Here is a 20,864-nt window from a genome sequence, read left to right as displayed (position 1 = left end):
TCAAAAATGCGGCATCGCGTGCGTTCATTACCTTGTCGGTGTTTAGGCAGCGTCAGGGCGACAGCGGCCGGCGCACCAGCCATCCAGGTCGCCGTCTTGGAACTTACTCTCCTCTAACTTCTCCTTACTACAATTTACCGAAGTTAGTTTAAAAACACTATCTGGCTATGTTTTCGTCTGACCAATCAGGGTCTCAGTGTTAACTTTAAGCTCCGCCTACAAAAATTCTGTCCATCCAATGACAAACGTTATACTTTTCGTGGTGGGGCAATGTTTTTTAAAGTTTGCAACGTAACAGAGACGCTAAAAAGTCTCACGCTAAAACTTGCAGCTGGTGTGGTCCTTTTAGCGTTATCGTGAGATCTATACTGTTCTTCTGGAGGGCTCTATCTTTTAACATGGGCTGGAGGATTGTCCTAATGTAACAGGCACGCGAAAAGGCTCACGCTAAAACTTGCGGGTGGTAGTGGCCCTTTTTGTGTTATCGTAAGATCTATACTATTTTTTCTGGAGGGCTCTAGCTTTTAACATGGGCTGGGGGTTGTCCTTGACGTACCTGAGACGCGAAAAAGTCTCACGCTAAAACGTGCGGGTGGTGAGCCCTAGTGGTTAGCTGGAGACGTGGGTGTCCGTCCCTCCGTCCGTTATCGTAGGGCCTTCTAGCTTAACACGGTTCTGCTCTCGGCTTCTGTCCTCGTTACTTCCCTCGGAACTGCGTCTGCCTCACGGTGGGAAGGTACGACATGCATTTAGGCATTCTTGTGTTAGTCTGTGGCATTCCATTTGCTCACTCGTTACTTGTATTGCTTTGGTTAATTTCATGTCACGATTTATTCGGAGCTATCTGACATACTAGTAGATTTGCTTATTATGTCAGGGTTTTCATGGAAGGTGTTGGATTTGCCTGACACCTTAAAAATGCACACGACTTTTTCAGGGACTATTTAAAGAAAATATGATTTACATTCTCACAGTGGCGCTACTAGTGCCACTATCAGGCGACTCAGTCGATATTTGATTAGACATTATCTTTCAGGTATAGAAATACGCCTACCAACTTTCGTCTTTGTCACACAATTCAATCTTGGTGTCAAGTTTTCTTTTTGCAGTCAGTGTGATTGAAATCTGCGGTATTTGTTCTACAGCACGTAGTACCATTAGGTCTTTGTTAGAAAAAATATCTACGAATCAATCACGAGGACGCACAGTTTAAATCAAGATCAAAGTGCACCTTTTTACATTTCACATTTAAAATCAGTATTCCAAAGATGATAACTTAGCGAACTGCTCTTAATGGTTTCAGAACCAAACAGTAAGGTCTACTGATTTCCACTGTGGAGAAGCTTACAGTAGCGCGAAGACTCCACCACACAGGAATGTGAATCACTATTCACTAACATGTCGACGTTCCAATGTGTCGTCCGCTCAGAAGCGGGAAACTGCTATTCCGTATTCAACATCAAAATGGCTCTGAGCACTATGGGACTTAACTTCTGAAGTCATCAGTGCCCTAGAAATCAGAACTACTTAAACCTAACTAACCTAAGGACACAACACACATCCATGCCCGGGGCAGGATTCGAACTTGCGACCGTAGCGGTCGCGCGGTTCCGGACTTACACAATATCCTGATGTTACAGTGACCGTCCAAACAAAGAGCAGTATGTAGATGTCGCTCAAGATCTCGTGGCTTAAGGCTTCTTGGTTATCTGGAAACATGCAACAGTTGTAAACGCTTTCTTGCCACAGAGTTTAATAATTTTCAAAGTATAACATAACAATCCTTCAGAGCATGTTCATGTTTACATGCTGCATATGACACTCATTGAATGTCCGCAGCTCGTGGTCTAGTGCCTAGCGATGCTGGTTTTTGGATCACAGGTCCCGGGCTCGATTCCAGGCCGGGTTGGGGATTTTTCTCTGCCTGGGGACTGGGTGTTTGTGCTGTCATCATTTTATGATCATCATTCGTGACAGTGGTTAAACTGGACTAAGTAAAGAAATAGTATTGTGTGAAAAATTGGGACTTTGTATGGGCCGCTGATGATCACGCAGTTGAGAGCCCAACAAAACCAAACATCAATATCACACTCTCTGAATCAATTGGTTGGTTGGTTATTTGGGGAAGGAGACCAGACAGCGAGGTCATCGGTGTCATCGGATTGAGGAAGGACGGGGAAGGAAGTCGGCCGTGCCGTTTCACAGGAACCATCCCGGCATTTGCCTGGAGCGATTTAAGGAAATCACAGAAAACCTCAATAAGGGTGGCTTGACGCGGGATTGAACCGTCGTCCTCCCGAATGCGAGTCCAGTTTGCTAGCCACTGCGCCACCTCGCTCGGTTCTGAATCAATTACCGAGTACGACGGCATGGGCAAGTCACCCAATTTTTTGCACACCTTTTAAAGAGAGTTAAATACATGGAAGGCGATTGCTTTGATTCGAAGAAAAACGAAATTCAGAAAAAAGTAACATCCTTATAATTTTACATTTTTGGAAGTGAATACCGAATCTATTCTGCATTCACATATTAGCAACCGTAAAATATACTGCAAAAGAAGCAAAGCTTTTGATACGAATATCGAAATACAGTACTAGTATGACAGTACTGCTTTTAGTGGCCATACAAAGGGCTTGGAGAACGTTGCACATGGTCATAAACAGTCTAGGTAAAGCCAAATGAAGCAATTTCTATTGTATTTTAGATTTTTACAACAGCAAAGTAAATGCAGTTCTATTCTAGTCGTTGACTTGCACATTATGAATGAGAATTTTTGAAGGAGGAATAAATTTTCGTTGTATGGTATAAACAGCTCAAAGCAGTAGATTGTAGTTGAAGCAACTAGTCAGCTAAATTACGAGATTTTCAGGTAATAATACAGGAGAAATGAGAATTACCTTATTTGCCTGTATCTATTGCTGACATAGTCGTCAGCAAGGGGGAGAGCTATGGATATAGACCTTATATTTATCACAAGATTGTTACGCATCTTAGCAATAATTCTCTGTGATCCTACTGTATCGCATTTTTAACGTAGCTAAGCTCGATGAAAAAACATTTTTTTTAAAGTTTATCCCTGCACGCGCTACAGGCATTTAAAAACGTGTCAATTAGTCTTTTTGTAACACCTTTTTGTCTGTTTGTTCGGTGCAAATCTTACAGTTGATTTTAAACTAACCTTCTGATTATGTAAAGACTTGGAACTATAAACATAATTCAGAATCGAACGATAATGCAATATCAACGCGTTTCGTTGTCTGATGCATGGCAGAGGGTACTTTGTTTACCTCTACAATATCCGGATGAGTTAGAGACTTGAAACTGTTAACATACCTCAGAACTCAGTGACACTGCATTATTAACACAACTGCGTATCTGGTGTGTGGCAGAGTAAATCTTGTGTGCCGCTGCTATTTCCCCCTTTTCCTGTTCAACTTATGAATGTGGGTCCTGGTAAGTCAACATGTGAGTTCGATTCTCTCCAGTTTTTATGTTCTAGGTGTTTTCGTAAGATTATCGTAGGAGGACACAATGCATTGTATGACTAAGATGACGAGAAGTTCAAGTTTATCACACGTCTCTGTTGCACTTTCATCAAAATTTATGAAATAGACAGAAAAGAGATTAAAAAAATATTTGTTTAAATAAAAAAATTTTCAATGTATGACGTTTTTATAATAAGTAATTTATCCTAGACCCAAACAGGTTTGTAATCCCATATAGATTGTTCTGACAATGAGTGTCTGTTAATTTTTAAAATCTATGAAATGCTTGCAGAACTTAACACATAAAACACGGGACGCATGCAGTACAGAATTGATGCATGAATTGTTCACATCTGTACTATTATCTATTCTATGTGGTCCACGTTACAAAAAAAATTTCATTGCTACTAACAATTTACAAGGACATATATTCAGGATTATCTATATGGGGTCCGAAATCTACACGTGAGTAGTAAAAATCATTTTATAATTTCTAGTCAGTTGTAAAAACTTTGTGTATTGAAAGTTCTTTTTATATAATTATTGCTGATTGTTTTTGCTACTATTCACGGATTCTTCAACCCACTCTTTTCTCTGTTTTAGTAGATGCAGTATAATATTATTGGTAATGGAACAAAATTTTTATATGCGTTATTTATTGGATAACAGCGATTTAAATACAAGAAAGACCGTTCAATCAGATACGTAGCATTCATATACAAATTATTTATATAGAATTAGTAGTTTTCATTTAATAATGAAATTTGCTTTTCACTTCGGCGTCCAAGTAATCCATCTATGCAACATTGAATGGATTGAGGTATTTAAAATATAATGAGCTTTGTGTGATTCCTCAAACTTGCCTCTCTTCGATAAATTTCTACGAGAGCTCATTGTTACTATTTAATAAAAGATCAACGTCAAATTTCTTTGAAGTATTAAGTTTACTGTTTCACATATTACGTGCTATGAAGACTTTCCTTACCTTTATCAATGAACGCGGAACGGCGACATCGTTCTAATCTTTACTCTTCGACAAAAAGGAAATGAGAAACGAACGACCTTAAAAACCACTCAAGCGTACGGTAGAGGCAGTAAGTCTCGCAATCGTTGCACGAACGACAGAAACTTAAAGACATTTTGTGTCGTTACTAATGGTTGCCAGAAAGTTTTATCCAGAACTTTACAGCCACCGTATAGGAGACAGTCGCGCGTAATTTACGTCCAAACTCAAATGGCCTGGTCGGGGAAGAAAGCAGTAAACAAGTCGTCCAGAGCGGAGATTTAACACTCTTAGCATGCTTCATTGTGCCCTCTGTCGTCCGCTGTTACGCATCACTGGACCGCCGGTTTCCTCTAGCTATGGCTGTCGTGTTGTTTGTTTATAAGGCTGACCCCATTCGCGCTGTAACCGGCTCTACAATTCGGTTTGTGCGGCCGAGATTTACCGAGAGGCCGCTTATACTGTCGGGGCGAGAAAGAAGACTCTGCGACTGTGGACGGAAAAGATAGCGCTGGGACACTGGCGTCGTGAGCGCGACGTAAAACAAGCGGCCATTTGGAATAGGCCCTTCCCAGCCACGTGGCGTCGAGGCCGCTGGCCCCTGCGAGGGCGACTTCTCTGTGTGGCTTGAGCCGGGTTGTGGCTTGATCCCTGTGGGAAAGCTCATATAACAGGTCATGTAACCACAAGGTATATTAAGCAAAAACAGGGCGATTGGTCGAAAATGAGAAGGCAACAACGCTGCAAAACACTTTTTTTCATGTCCTTAACGCAAAGGCAGAAATTTAAGTTCCATAAAACTGACATATGCACTGAGCAACAGAAGCACACTGAAATCACTTAATTCTTATTCAGCGTAATTAGTATTTACCTGCATTATGAATAAAGATGTGAACCAAAATGTATGAAGAAAAAAAATACTTGTGTAAAAGCTGATACGTTTAGAAATTTCCACTCTCCTGCTTTCATTTGCGATGTCCATATAGCAATACGTTTTCTGATACGGTGTTACATATCTCGATAATCAGATAGATTTAATTATTCATCATTTTGTGAATACAGCCATCTAGATTGATACGTACAAGCATGTATAAATAAAGATGGTGTCATTCACAAAATATCCACGAACATGCCGAATCTTTCTGGATGTTTATGTACTTCATTAATACTCTTTTTTTACTGTATGAAAAACCTCCTTTCCTGTGTGTGTAAAGCAGGTGGTACACTGCATTGAGTACACTGAAAATCTGAATGTAATAGAATTCTTCTAAATTTTTAGCGCTATTAATATTAACAACCAAATAATAATATTAATAATCAAATAAATAAGATATTAATTTTACAATATAATTTGAGGGAAAGTTTACATAAAATCATTATTAATTGGAAAGAATATAATCTGAAAATAAGCAATGAAAGCAAAAGCATCGTCAGTTAGATGTCCAAATTATATTAACATCTCATAACGGAAATATTTTAATCATAAATCATTAATATGATGTATATGTCGACTTCACTTAGCGGAAAGGAATATTAAAAATATGCAATATTAGTAGGAGTAGGTGAACACTCACTGTGTTTCTGGACATATATATATAACACCAGAAGTTATACAAAAGCATTTTCAAGTTTGAATAACATTAGCTTTAAAACATATGAGTAGTTCAGTTTATTGTTTCCATTTCGTCTTCCATTCTCTAGCAAAACGCTTAATGCCACTCATAAATTTATTATATACGAGATATGAGTATCCAAATACCTTTTTCGCTGCTAACTCACGGTCATTATAGAATCATTGTTTCCTATGCCGAAATGAGCATGACACTAAAGTGAATGTGTCTAGATGTATAAGCTATAGAACCACACAAAATACTATATCTATATGTTATCGATGACTCTTCTTGTTACACTCCTTCAGAACAAAAATTTGATCCATTAATGCACTGTCATCCTGGAGTCACTAAAAGTGTAATTAGTTTAAGAATACCCATAAAATAGCTATTATTGAACCATATTACTAACCTTATATGTGTTGTGTGAATCTATTGCTTGACAAACACAGTTCAAATACATAATCAAACAATCCAACTCCAACTCTTCATGTTCATTTCCGAAGTTTTCTTTATGTGCCTCATTGTACAACTTTCCAATGTTCTTGTGTTTGATCCAAACTATTTAATGATCTGAAGTAGTTGGTGATATTGGTAGAATTATATCCATATATATGTGACCTATTTAATTTATGAATGTTTCATTTTAACTTCAAGAATTATTTCAAAAAATTAAAATACAATTTATATTTTTTTCAGTTGCAGTCAGATTTTGTGCAGTAAAACAATTGCATCACATGCTGCAAAATTTCCGAGGGAAGGTATGTAATTGAATAATCCATACAGAATTTAATCTAGTTAAAGAGAAGCTATTTCCTTACTTAACATTTCTTGTCATCAAACATTATCTTCTAAAACAAGATTATGCAACAAAGGAATGATTATTTTATCTTGTCTTCTGATTAGCCCATTTCGTCAGATGAGTATTACTAATATTATTAAAGTTTGACTGTTGCAACGGTTTGTTCTTGTGGGATAGACTGCAAGTTAATGCCTTATGTTCCACTCCTTGCAGAAATTTCTCTGTGCCATACTGTGAGAACTAACAGTAAATACTGTCAGTGGTCGCCATTCTGGTTACAGAAATATACTATTTTCTGTATAGTTGAGTTTGCATAAAATACCTTTGAATACAGCAAGAGAAACACCAAAACTATAAGTAGTGAGAAATACATATCATGGAACGTTATAATTCTTGTTCAGAAACACCACGCGGGATTAGACGAGCGGTCTGGGCGCTGCAGTCATGTACTGTGCGGCTGATCCCGGCGGAGGTTCGAGTGCTCCCTCGAGCGTGCGTGTGTGTCTTTGTCCTTAGGATAATTTAGGTTAAGTAGTGTGTAAGCTTAGGGACTGATGACTTTAGCAGTTACGTCCCATAAGATTTCACCCACAATTGTCGACATACTTATCTTCTCGATCTGTAATCGTTTTGGGTCCTGTATGCAGTCCCTAACAGCGCTTGCACTGAGAACAAATTCAAGGGAACCACTTGTCCCTTTGACGTGGGAAACTGCCTCTAAAGGAGGGAAGAAACAGCAGTCATCAGTATGATGAACATACAGAAGGCAGTGGAAGTGAATGGATTAATGACATATAACGAGTATCAACAGGAAATTTGGCCTGGAAACTGTGACGATGTCACCATTAAAAAAATATTCCGAATTTGTCCCCCATTCATATCGCTGGGATGAATGGAAAAGTCCAATCTAGATATAGTGAAGAGAAATGGAAGAAAAGATAAGGATTTCTGGTGAGAAGAATGTTGGGTAATATCAACGGCAGTGAAAGATGACACAACATGAGAAGATTACGCTGTGGGTGGGAAGGTGAGGGGGGGGGGGGGAGTGAGTGGGGTGTTTTACTGTGAACAGGTCAGTGATAGAGTTCAGGTGCACATGCCATATTCAGTAGCATAAGATGAAGAGCCAAAGGTAATTCGGTATGTAAAGGGAGTCAGTAACGTAATAATCGTGTGGGATTGGAGCACTGTAGTTACGAAAGGAATTGAAGACTGAGGCTTGGGAGCCTATGGGCTTGGTAGTAACAGTGAGAAAGAAGGAAAAGTAATTGATTTTGCAAATTATGGTTTGTTTGGAGTGAGGGCAAAGTACTGCGCAGATGTGGGGTTCAATTTAACAGTTTTCTCATTAAACATGAAATTGTATAACTAACAGTTCAACAAGAAGAGTGAAACAGAATATTATTCTGTAGCACCGTTTAGATCCTTCAGCAGGGCTCAAATTAAAAAATACATTTCAAATATCTTCCGCATAATAAACAGAATTAATATCAAATCCTTGTGGCAGGATACATAAGCAAGCAACAACACATACAATTACATTGCATGGTCCTCGACCAAAGAAAGGAAATATAAGATACGAAAATAACTCCCTGAGTTCCTACAAAATAACATGTTGATCACTCTCAAAACAACAAATAAGAAGGTGTTTTGCTTAGTGCAAACTGCATCAAAAAATTGGTTACATTCAAGGCCTAGTTCAAACAAAACCACTTCCTTGTGTAGTCCACTTAATCACACTCACGCTGTGTAATTTAATAGGTAAAATACCTCTCACACACAGAGAACACAGTTGCATGTCCAGTGTGCCTTCAGTGAGCAACCATACCTTGTCACACAGTATCCATGGACCTCTCTGCGTAATGTTGTTTGGTAGCCAGTACACCCATTGCATCACTCGATCAGAACAAAACGCACTGTATCAAAGCCCTAAACCAATAGAGTGCAGCTGTCAAGTGTTAAAGCACTCAGCTAGTGCTTCCTTTGCCATACGGGAGTTCCTTCCTTTGCCTCCCCTGGATTCACACACTTGGTCCTCATAGCGACCACGGCCCATGCTGAGCGGTAGTAGACGACAGTACCGCACCGTACCATGTCGTCGAGGCTCTCACTCTCGGCTTTTCCAAAACTACATCCTCTCTGTCCAGAAACTGAATGCCACAACTGCCTCCCCCGATTCGTTTGCTATCCCGCCCTAGACTCCGACTTCCGGCACACCTACAAACGAAGCGCGACCCACCAACCTCGCCTGTCGCCAAAACCCGCTGCACCCCGCGCTAACTGTTAAAGACGTGCAGGTCATACAAGCGTGGTCTTAGCGCTGACTTCGGAAAATGTGACGCATTCGAAGCAGGGCAAGTCACAGCACATTAACGTCTCGCGCTCTTCTACTAACGTTAGGAGAGTGGCTGCCGACAACACCACGTAACAAATTCGCGGCACACGTTCTGCAAAAAATTTCAACCACTAATAGCGAAAAGACTGTTCAAACAACAGAAAAGGAGAATTTGTAGTTAAGGCTCAAATACGGGAAGCCTTGAGTTGGATTACATCATGGTCAGGCAGAGACTCCAGAATTCATTACTGGATTGTGAAGTGTAGGCGGGAGAAGACATAGTCTCGGACCACAATTTAGTAATGATGGGGATACAGTGACGTTTAAAAGAATGGTCCACAAAAATCAGTAGGGAAAGAAGTGGGATACTGAAGTTTTAACATTCATATACTAGACACTGAATTGGTCACCTGTCAAATAGTTCGTATTAAAGAAATATTGTTTATGAAAACTGTCTAGTGACGTAATTTGTAGTTTTATTCATAAATAACGGTAGGCAGCTTTACGGTGATTGTGACTGGTGCAGCTACTATGTTCTCGCCTGAGTCCCTTTTCACTTTGCGTTCTAAATATAAAGAAATTTAAAACAGACTTTTATTTCTCAAGGTTGAAAGCAATATATTATTATTCTGAAATTATGTCTGATTTAGAATGGCAACTTTCATTCTGTTTCCGACATCTGATAGCGAACTTTGCTTAGAAACCAGTTAGTAGTTCATTCTATCCGTAAAATGCAGGATACGGAATTGGTATGCCAATTGCTTTAACCATATAGACACGTGACCATGGTCAATTGATACTGAAAAAGATATATGGCTTATTTTAAATTTTTAGTTTTTGAGTCAGTAATCTTCTGATGACTTGTTTGACTCCCCCCCCCCCCCCCCCCCTCCCGCGAATTCCTCTCCCGTGAGGAGAGAAATGATGCAGGAGCCATGAATTGTCTCGCCACATTTCACGCCGTTTCCTTCTCACATTTTCTCACAGGCGTCCCGATAGTAACATCTATTAACAGTTTGTCCCTCTGGCACGAATTCATGCTGAATTAATGCTTCAGAGTTAAAGAAAATTGTCATTTGACGATTTATCTGACTTGACTAGCTTCTTTTGGTCTTGGGTAACCTTTCCCGAACTACTGCGAAGATTGATCTTTGGTGTCATCACCATAACCGCAGACCGACGTCTCATCACCCGTTACGATTCTCTCAGGGAACATCTCGTACACATTTTCGCTATCCAAAAACATTTCACAGATTCCGGGGGTTCTTTCTGATCTTGACTCATGACCCGTCGGACGAACTTGGCAGTAACACTACGTGTATCACTCGGACAGTCAGTCTTCGATTGGCATGTTCAATCTCGTTGACGTTCCTACCATGAGCGTTGTCTATAGACGTCAAATTGATTTCTAAAGAAGGCTCATCTTTAACTTCCGTCCGGCAATTTTTAAACCATGTGAACTATTTGTAACACCTAGTACGGCTTAAACACTCATCACTGTAGGCTTCCTGCATAATTGGTGTTTATCAGTAAAGATATTCTTGAGTTTCACCCTAAATTTTATGTAGACGCTTTCCTCATCTAACTCTGCCATCTCAAAATTCGCTAACTGGGCAACACAATGTTCTAGTCAATACAGCAATGAACAATAACTGGCACATATACAACAATGAAACTTCCGGCAGTTACATGTTAAACACAGGCGTGTACAGTTTGTCAACCGCATTTCACTCTAACACACCATTGGCGATAAATTTCGAATGTTCTGATGTTCAGGAATTTTTTGAACACACCTCGTATGTATGGGTATCAGGGAATTATTTCCAGTTACAAAAGTGGACAAAACGTTATGATCATAGCGACCTGCGAACTGAATATTTCTAGAAAGGGCAATCATTAGGCTGTGAGAGATTGACCTTGTGCTAGACAGAATGCAGCTTACGAAGTATCGTTAACGGAAAAAGAAAGAGCTACATGGAATTTGTGCGTGCGCGTATGTGTGTGTGTGTGTGTGTGTGTGTGTGTGTGTGTGTGTGTTTGTGTGTGTGTGTGTGTGAGAGAGAGAGAGAGAGAGAGAGAGAGAGAGAGAGAGAGAGAGAGAGAGAGAGAGAGTAGGGGAGGATGGTGTTAGTCAGTGTTTGGATGGTGTGTGCTCGAAAGGAATAGGGAATAGTTGAGGACGGGAAGACCGACAGCGATAAAAATCAGGGCAACAATCAACAGCTTCAAATTTTAAGTATTTACCAAAGCCGGTATAATTCACTTGGTCTGAAAAAGGCAATGTAATACGTCAATTAATGGGTTAGAGTACAGAAATTGAGCACTAAAAATTCCTTCCAGCTCTCGCTGAGAACATTTAAACGAATCGATAAGCGATATCGAGGGGCAGAATACATTTTGTTCCCTTGTTCACCTGGTTGTTGGGAAATTATACGCAGCACTACAGCAAAGAATGAAGTGCAAAATAAAATTAATGATTTCGTTAAACAGGTCCCACTCGTGATTAATTAAACACATTCTATGTGAAAATTGTGGCGCTGCAGGGAATAAAGTCCATTTGAAATGTCTGTAACTGACAGTTGACTGCTCACATACACGACATGTGAAATGAACAGGGTTTCAAACGCTTTTATGTGCTGCAGCATGTCATATTGAAATTCTAAGTGCCCTTGGCCCTATCGTAAACAAGATCCAGATTTTTTTGTTCATTCATGTTCTTATAAAGGTATTTATAGTTTCATTCTTGTCTTTTCGATCTTGTTTTCAGAAAAGTTTTTTAATAATTTAGGTGACAAATTGCCTCATTGAAATGTGAAAAAATGGCCCTCATGTGCCTGGATATAACAAGTAAGATCTGTATTATATGCTGCAATCGGAAGTCCTCAGAAATCTTCAGGTGGTAAAATCATGATTCTGTCTAAGTTAATGCAGTTAAGTACAATATGAAAACAAGCTTTCACATAGCAAAATTTATATCGAGCCTGTCGTAAAATAAAAGTTTCAGCATAAGAAATATGTTTAAAAAGATCTAGATTCGTAAAAAATATACTCGGCTGCAACGGTATCGCTTTGGTCTTGACAAATCGACCATTTCAGTTGATTAATAGCCTATGAAAACAGCGTAATCAGAGCGTCATCCGCAGTTCGCAGATTTGTTTGTAAGTTGACAAGTTCCGTACCTTTCCCTGAGTTTTCCATTCGAATACCCTGGCTATGTCTGCCTGGACTATTTCGCGTTTTACACGAATTTACAGTTCTTCTGTAAATGTCTATACAATTGGGCATATATTTATTTGTTGGGAGTAGGCGGAACATTAAAATAATTGGGTTGAAGCATAAGTTCGTTTATATTAGTTTAATAAACACAACAGTACACGAATTGGGGACTTTAACTTCAATAATAGACTGTCATTCACTATTTAGAACAGTTTGCCGAAGATGTGGTAATTTTTCGATTCGATGACTGTAGAAATCTCGAGATACGTTCGGACCACATATTTATCCAGAAAGGAATTTCTTTCAAGGTTGTTCGATAGAGAGTGGAAAAGGTGAAACTCTCAAGTTGCAAGATCAGATGAATAAAGTGGAAGCAGAATAACTTCCAAACCGAATTCCTGTCTAGTGGTTTCCTTCAGTCTTCCAGAATGCGGGCAGATATTATCGTGGGGTATCATCATTTCACGCCATGTTTTTGGATTACGTCAGCTAGACGTCTCGATTGTTGACAGTCAATGTCAGCAGTTGCTGTTGCAGTTCTACCAGTAGCATAACATTATTTTCTGTGTATGCGCACAGGTCTTTGCCCGGAAAGTTGCTACCTAATTTGGGCTCAACCATTTCTTTCTTTTCCTTATGTTAGCATATGGATACCATTTCTCGTCATCAATAACGATACAGGAGAGGAATGGTCGGTGTTGTTCAGGAACCAATTGCTGACGAGCAAGCAGAGGTTAACATATGGTCACCAGCTGATTTTTGTGATTTTGGCTTAGAGCATGCGGTACCAAAAAATCCGATTTTCGAACCAGCTCTGTTGCATGCTAATGTCACACGATGGAGGTATAACCACAGTACATCACAGCTGCTAGCTATCGACTACACGGATGTGTATCATTGTGGATTAAAGCGTCTAAACGATCTTCATCAAGCCCGGAAGGTCTTCCTGAACTTGGAGAGTCACTGATGTCGAAACTACCATCCGTAATACGAGAAAGCCATTTTCTTGCCGTGCTCTGTCAAATGGCATTATCCCCTTACACCGTGCAATGGATTCTGGCTGCTTCCGCTGCTGTCACCCCTCTACTGAACTCAGACACATGCCGGAAATATTCTTATTTCTCCTCTTAGCAGTCAATTTCCTAGTGTCTACAGCTCCACTCACTATCTAAAATCTAAACTAACCTAAACCCCTCCCACACAGACCATGGAGGCCCAATGGTACCGACCTGCCGCCGTGTCATCCTCAGACCATGGGCGTCAATGAATGCGGGCGGATATGGAGGGGGCATGTGGTCAGCACACTGCTCTCCCGGCCGTATGACAGTTTCCGAGACCGGAGCCGCTACTTCTCAATCAAGTAGCTCCTCAGTTTGCTTCACAAGGGCTGAGTGCACCCCACTTGCCAACAGCGCTCGGCAGACAGGATGGTCTCCCATCCAAGGGCTAGCCCAGTCCGACAGCGCTTAACTTCGGTGATCTGACGGGAAACGGTGTTACCACTGCGGCAAGGTTGTTGGCCCACTCACTATCTGCAAATGACAATTTGACAATACGTAAACAAAAAAAGCAACGTGAACAACAAATGAAAAATAGCAATCTTGATACCAACATAAAAAACAAAAGCACCATGAGCTTACTCACCAACCTAATAGTTATAGCAACACAGTAGTAGGTTCCCCAAATGTAATCTCTTTTCCGTAGACTCAGCAACTGATATCCAATAAGTGCCTTCGTACTCAGGTCTTTAGACGAGTGCTGGGAGAGAACAACTTGTACCGTCAGTTTATAGTCCCATGAAATGCTCGTGAGAAATTGAAATAGTGAGTTATGATATTTAACGATTATGTAAGCAAGAGAACAATTTAACAGAAATTATACGTGTAACGATGTTACCTGGAAGCGGCACGTAAACACATGAGTATTTCACAGTGCCGGAATAGTTCCAGTGCTCGTTTGAAAGGCCTTTATTCCCGTGTTAAATTCTTGTAACTCCAACGGCCGATTACAATACTTGCAATGGGACTCCACATACTAATTAATTCGTATGGGTTGTGGTATGCAGAGGCGCATAGTAATCGTTTGGTGACGTCATTACGGCTTTGAGTGTGCGAGCCCTGTATGATTCGTTCCCTGAACAGATGAGTCAGTCACGTGAACCAATCGGCTTACGGGTTGTTGCTCTGCCCAAAAAGTATGGTTGCGTAACCGACTCCGCGCGCCAGTGGTAGCTGGACAATGGTTCGACGAGCGGCGCTTTGCGTGGGCGTAGAACAATGGCGCTTCCTTCCCGTGCGCTCAGCGCCAGCAGGGAAACAGAATGCAGCGGTGGGGGGAGGTGGTGGAGGGGGGACGTGGGGGGAGGAGGGGGGAACTTGGCGTTGTTTTGTTCGTTGCGTCATTCAAAAGTCCCCTCGATACATTCAAAAGCCTGCGAGGAGCTAGGCAGCAAAGACAACTCGCTCTTCGACAACAGTCTGAATTAAGGGAGCCCTGACGAGCATCCAGAGAGGACGTTCTCAGTTAACTGCGAAGGAGACCCGCTTTTCTTCCCAGTGAAAGGCTGGTCCCTTATTGAAGACCAAGTTACACGAGTAATTCTTGCCTTCGTCGCAAATTTTAAATTAAGGGATAAAAAGGCTGTCTTTAGACTACGTTCCTTATTAAACTTACCAGGATAAAGCTGCAACAGCATGAAATACATTTCTCAATGCTGTACGTTCTTGAGTTACGATTCACAAGAAATTCCAGTATTCGTCAAGGACGTAATAAAGATTTATTTCGAAAAACGGAGTGAAAACTGTACTACCGTTTCTCGGACCTAAGAAGTTCAACGTACTTATTTTACGCCAAAGGCATCAGTTTACAGAAGAAAACATGGTACATTGTAGGTTGTAATGTAAACGTTTTTTATTTAAATCGTATGATTTGCTAATTTCGATCACAAGTCATTTACAACCACATGCATGATGTCACGTATTACACACGTTTACATTACAGCCTACAACGGGACAAGCTTTTTTTATAAAGTATTTTGGTGGTTTGAATCCTCACAGAAGCAAAATTTTGCAATTATTCGTGTAACATCCACAGATTATTATTATTATTTAATCTACAGGTGCTAAGTTTCCCAGTTTTCTCACTTGGAAGATGATTCAAGTACTATCGTTCATTGATTCTCTCAACGACAACAACAGTAGTAAAATACTTCCAGATCTGATATTTTATTCCTGCAGCAAATATTGGGTAATGACGGCTGATTTCATTACGTGTTAGTGAAGTATCATATTGCAAAGTGGTTGAAAAACCATTATCTAAAAGAAGACGGTTTAATTTTTTGGCTTTAAAGTGCCTTTACAGTTATTAGCATTTTTTGTTGACAACTTCGACAAATTTTGAGTAACATCACTAACGTTTTCTGCTTGGTGTCGTTTCAACTCCAACATTTATTTTGTTTCACAACTTTTCTCCCAGGGTGCATATCACAACAAGTCTAAGAAAGCTTTCTCCAACCAAAGAGATCAGCTGGTACCAAAAACTGACGTAGATGGTTATGAAATTATTTGTCTCGAACACAGTTCGTAGTTGGTGAAGACGGACAATAGAAATAACGAAGGTAAAACAAAAAAATTCGGTTCTGATGTTACAGACCATTAAATATTAATGTTCCAGGTGTAGTACGAAATAATGTGGTACTGAAAGGAATGGATAATGAATGAAGCCTATTGAAAATTCAGAACTACAGTAAAGAATATACTACTTCGACATCTGCTAACGTAGCCACGAGTGTTGAACTTGTCATTCGGAGATGAAAGGAAATAAATTCCTGGGGCAGATAATGGATGAATTCTGTTAACAACCGCGAAGAAAACACCATCGCAAAATAGGAAGAAACGATGATGCTTTGAAATTAGCAGTAAGGGTGATGACTAATAATAAAGTTACCACCTAAGCATTTTTCAAGCATTAGCGCATCTGTAATACAGGTGACCATATGCTGTATGTCTATTTGGCCGGAGACGAACGTCACTAACTCACTACACTCAGAAGCAAGGTCTAAGGAATAAATCTCACGATTGAGAATAATAATGAACAGGGTGATTAATTGTCGTTAACTATAAGTTTTATGAAACTCGGAATGCCTTCATAAACCTATTCTCTCGCTCGCTATGCAAAAGCTATTAGTCCTTCAGGAAAAATGATCAGGACCTTTTTGTAGGAAATTGAGAGTACTTAAACTTTGCAGTTGGATACGCTTCCTTGCATAGCAAGCGAGACAATAGAAAATCTTGTGTGAGGTTTTTGAGGGCATTTCGAGTTTCATAAAACATATAGGTAGGGGGAACTAAATCACCCTGTATACATTTATTTCCAATCGTGATATTTCTTCCTTAGACTTTGCTTCTAAATTTAGTGTGTTACTAATGTTTGTGTGCGGCCAAATAGGCGTATACCATATAGTCACTTGTGTTATAGATGAGCTAATCTTTGAACATTAAACACTATAATACTTTCCTTAGCCTGTTAAGTTTTTAATATAAGATTATACCTTCTAATGAATATACTATGAAAGAATTTAATATTTTCAAATACGGTCAATAATTACACGAAAAACTTGAAATCATCCTTTTATTGCCTCTGGAAGCTGTTAGGCAGGCAAACCTGCGAATCGTTTTTGGATCCAGATTAGTAATATGGATTCCTTCTTATAAACGCTTCAATAAGGGAGACATAAAATCAACGTCTTCCAACGTTGCTACATCGTACAATGAAGGCTTTCATGACCGGATGGTACTGTTGTTGATAATTCTTCCGGGTTATATGGCCGCGGTCCACGGAATACTTCTGTTCCTAACGTTTCATCCAATACTACGTTGGACATCCTCAGAGGTATGGCTGGTCCTGTTGAGTCCTGCCAACTGACGAGTCGAGCGTTCGAGAGCGGCCTAAATACCGAGGAATGTGGGCGTGGTCTAGCTTGCACATAGTAGCAGAGGGAAAACTAGTCACAGATAAAATGTAACTATCGATAAAAGTCCGTCATAGATAAAATCACTTATCGATTCTGTAACGCCACTGTCCATATCTCGCTTAATTTCAAGGCCTCTTCTTTTCTATTAAAATTATCTTCATGTTTATAAATTTCAATAGCCTCCCGTTTCAGTGGTATGAGGAGTTTTATGAGCAAGTGGATGGTGTTGCCATGGATAACCCGTTGAGCCCTGCGATTGCGAATTTTTACATGGAGAAATTTGAACAATTAGCGCTGAATAAAGCAAATAGGAAACCATGTTGCTGTATCCTTATGTAGACGACACATTCGTGGTTTGGACACACGGTGAAAAAGCCTTAGACGAATTTTTTGACTGTCTTAATAGCATAAACCCTAAAATTCTGTTTAACATTGAAGTGGGAAAAGACCAGGCTATTTCATTTCTCGATGTGTTAGTCATGAGACAGATCGATAGCAGTCTAAAACATAAAGTGTTTCGGAAGAGCACACATACTAATAGATACTTACATAAGAACTCCAATCATCACCCACAACAAAAAAGAGTGGATAGGGCAAAACGGATTTGTACGCCGGAACATCTGGATACGGAACTGAATCATCTGAAACAGGTCTTCGAAATGAATGGATACTCAAACAAAGAAATTAATAGAGTTTTGAGACCTAATTACAGCAGGCCAAAGGTCAAGGATGGTACACAAAATGGAAGAACACTGTGTCTTTACTTTTCATTTGTAAGGTTACAGATCGAATCGGCAAACTTTTGTTGAAACATAAAGTGAAACCGGTATTCAAACCTACCAGAAAAATAGGACAAGTACTTCGTTCTGTTAAAGATAGAAGGCCACCATTATCATCTAGCGGAGTGTATAAAATTCCGTGTACCTGTGGTACTACAAAAAGAAGTGTGAATACAAAGGTGAAGGAGCATAAAAGTCTTTGCCGACTGGGTAAAGTAGATAAATCGGCCGTTGCGGAATATGCACTTCAATCCGGTGACCATGTAGTTAAGTTTTCTGAAACTACAGTTTTAAGTGCTACCACGAACTATTATCCACGACCGTATAGGGAGGATATTAAATAATGAAGATAATTTTAATAGAAAAGAAGAGGCCTTGAAATTAAGCGAGATATGGACAGTGGCGTTACAGAATCGATAAGTGATTTTATCTATGACGGACTATTATCGATAGTTACGTTTTATCTTTGACTAGTTTTCTCTCTGCTACTATGTGCAAGCTAGACCACGCCCACTTTCCTCGGTATTTAGGCCGCTCTCCGACGCCCGGCTCGGCAGTCGGCAGGACTCAACAGGACCAGCCATACCTTTGAGGATGTCCAACGTAGTATTGGACGAAACGTTAGGAATAGAAGTATTCCATGGACCACGGCCATATAACCTGGAAGAATTATCAACAACAGTTCCTACATAGACTTAAAAAATTCCTCGACTTCATGGACCTTAGAAAGCCGCAAAGGTGCCCTAAAAATATTTTGGTATCAGGCTAAAGCTTCAGCTACTGGACTTGACTTAAAGAAACCAGTTGGTGACTCCAATCTCATGGAATTACGCAGCGGCTCCGGGCACTGGTTACTCATTAGCCAACCGAAGCCTGTCAGGGTCACTAACACACAAATAAATTACCATTCGGACTCTTCCTTTTTATTTTTATTTGCTAAATTTCTCATCTTTCTGCCACTGCCTTTAGTTGTAGCAAACAGCAGGAAACTTGCCGTCCAGTTGCTAATTTTCATGCCTCATTACCGCCCGTCTCCGCGACTTTCTCAAGCCGCCTACAGCTGCTGCATTCTTTTTAATTTTGAAACACTTTCATGTGCGTAGGTATCAGAAGTAGGAATGTGTGGGGAGCAATTAAAGTCCAGCTGTGGTTGTTGCACACTCTTATTGTGGAAGGAGATATACACTACCTGTGATATGCTGGAAACCATCTAAGGTGGTTTCTTAAACCCAGTCTCGAATCCATCGAAGTTCACCGCTAGTAGAGAATCGCCAGCAAGCCGAGAGGAAGTAAGAAGTCCGAGAAGCAGTGTCAGCTTCCACTTTTTACGGGCACTGAGCGTACGCAGCCTAATCGCCCCAGAATGCCGGTGATGTGATACGCAAACGCTGTTACTTATCACTCTGAAGCAAGTATAGCAGGAACCGGTATCAAACCAATTGAATCTTCATCAATGTTTGAATAGGGGCTCAACAACTTGAAGTTTTCATGGATTTTTAAGCTTTCATTGGAATAGGTTTTGGTATAGTTTTCTTAACAGAAGATGTAACAGATGCTATTACCAGTATCTGCTCAACAGCGATTAAATATAGGAAACGTATTCGCATTTTATTTGTGGTACTTGGATGTGGACATCTTAGACGAAATGTTAGTTTTATTGCCACCAGTCTGTGCAAAATGGGATATGATTGTTTTCCTAAGCTATGCAAAGCCATGTATTTCTACTTTTTTGTTCAAGGAAACAAAATCACTCCCTTTTTCCGGATTCCAAGCCAGAGGGGAGGCCCAGCAGCAGTTTTCATTTAACTGAAATAGCGTCTTCACCTCTTATGATAATTGTTTTTGGCTCCATGGTTGAAGAGGCGAAGCCAGTGGAACAGCTTATACATATTAAGGCAAATACGTTCAGCGACACACACAAAATGACTGGACTTGAATGACAAGCACAGAATAAAAATGACCTCGATGTATACTTGTCAGTCCTTTAATCTCCCGTAGTTAATTAAAAAATAGATTTAAATAGTGTGTTTTTAATGTATGCAGTTCAGGAGAGAACAATGAAGGCATTAATCTTACAATGAGCACTATGTCACATTACAAGAGCAGTTTTTATCCAAGGTCCTTCGAAATTATAAGCACATTACAAGAGCAGTTTTTATCCAAGGTCCTTCGAAATTATAAGCCTCATACTGCACCTAACTGAGGCTGAAGTAGTAAGAAAAGAGGCTGAAGATAGATGTTACTTTGACGGAGAGGACCATTCGATTACATGTTCGGTTTTGACAAATATTGGAGAAACTACATCTCTGTAATTTTTCAAATGAACCATAAATGGGATACGGACCCTTTGGTAACTAGCGGTGATATAAAGCGTGTACAAGTTGTGTTGTGGTAGCGTGCAGATTTAGTAAGCAGTGGAATCCTGAGAACTCAGATGTTCTTTGTACTTCTGAAAGACATCTGAGCGCCCTACCCCTTCATTTATGTTGTTTGTCGCACAACGATACACCCAAAACCGTTTATAGCATGAACAACATCATCTGCAGGGATAAATTACAACGTCAATGTCACCACCGGGTTCCCAAAAAGGAATAAAGAAAGCTAGGTTATGATAAGACTATTTTTTAAATTATACATTTTCAAAATTTCTCTTGATATAGAG

The 20,864-nt window shown here is 40.0% G+C and overlaps 1 long non-coding RNA gene across 1 annotated transcript in view; it reads left to right on the top strand.

Moving 5' to 3' along the window:
• The window catches only part of LOC126312899 (uncharacterized), a 779,944-nt gene that overhangs the window by 448,979 nt on the left and 310,101 nt on the right, over window positions 1–20,864 (top strand). The window contains exon 2 of the long non-coding RNA XR_007554860.1: window positions 6,798–6,859. This is a non-coding gene — a long non-coding RNA (uncharacterized LOC126312899). The remainder of the gene's footprint in view (window positions 1–6,797; window positions 6,860–20,864) is intronic.

The sequence above is a fragment of the Schistocerca gregaria genome, chromosome 1, assembly GCF_023897955.1.
Source record: "Schistocerca gregaria isolate iqSchGreg1 chromosome 1, iqSchGreg1.2, whole genome shotgun sequence".
NCBI lineage: Eukaryota > Metazoa > Arthropoda > Insecta > Orthoptera > Acrididae > Schistocerca > Schistocerca gregaria.
The sequence above is the reverse complement of the archived record's forward strand: the minus strand, read 5'-3'. Positions and strand labels throughout refer to the sequence as shown.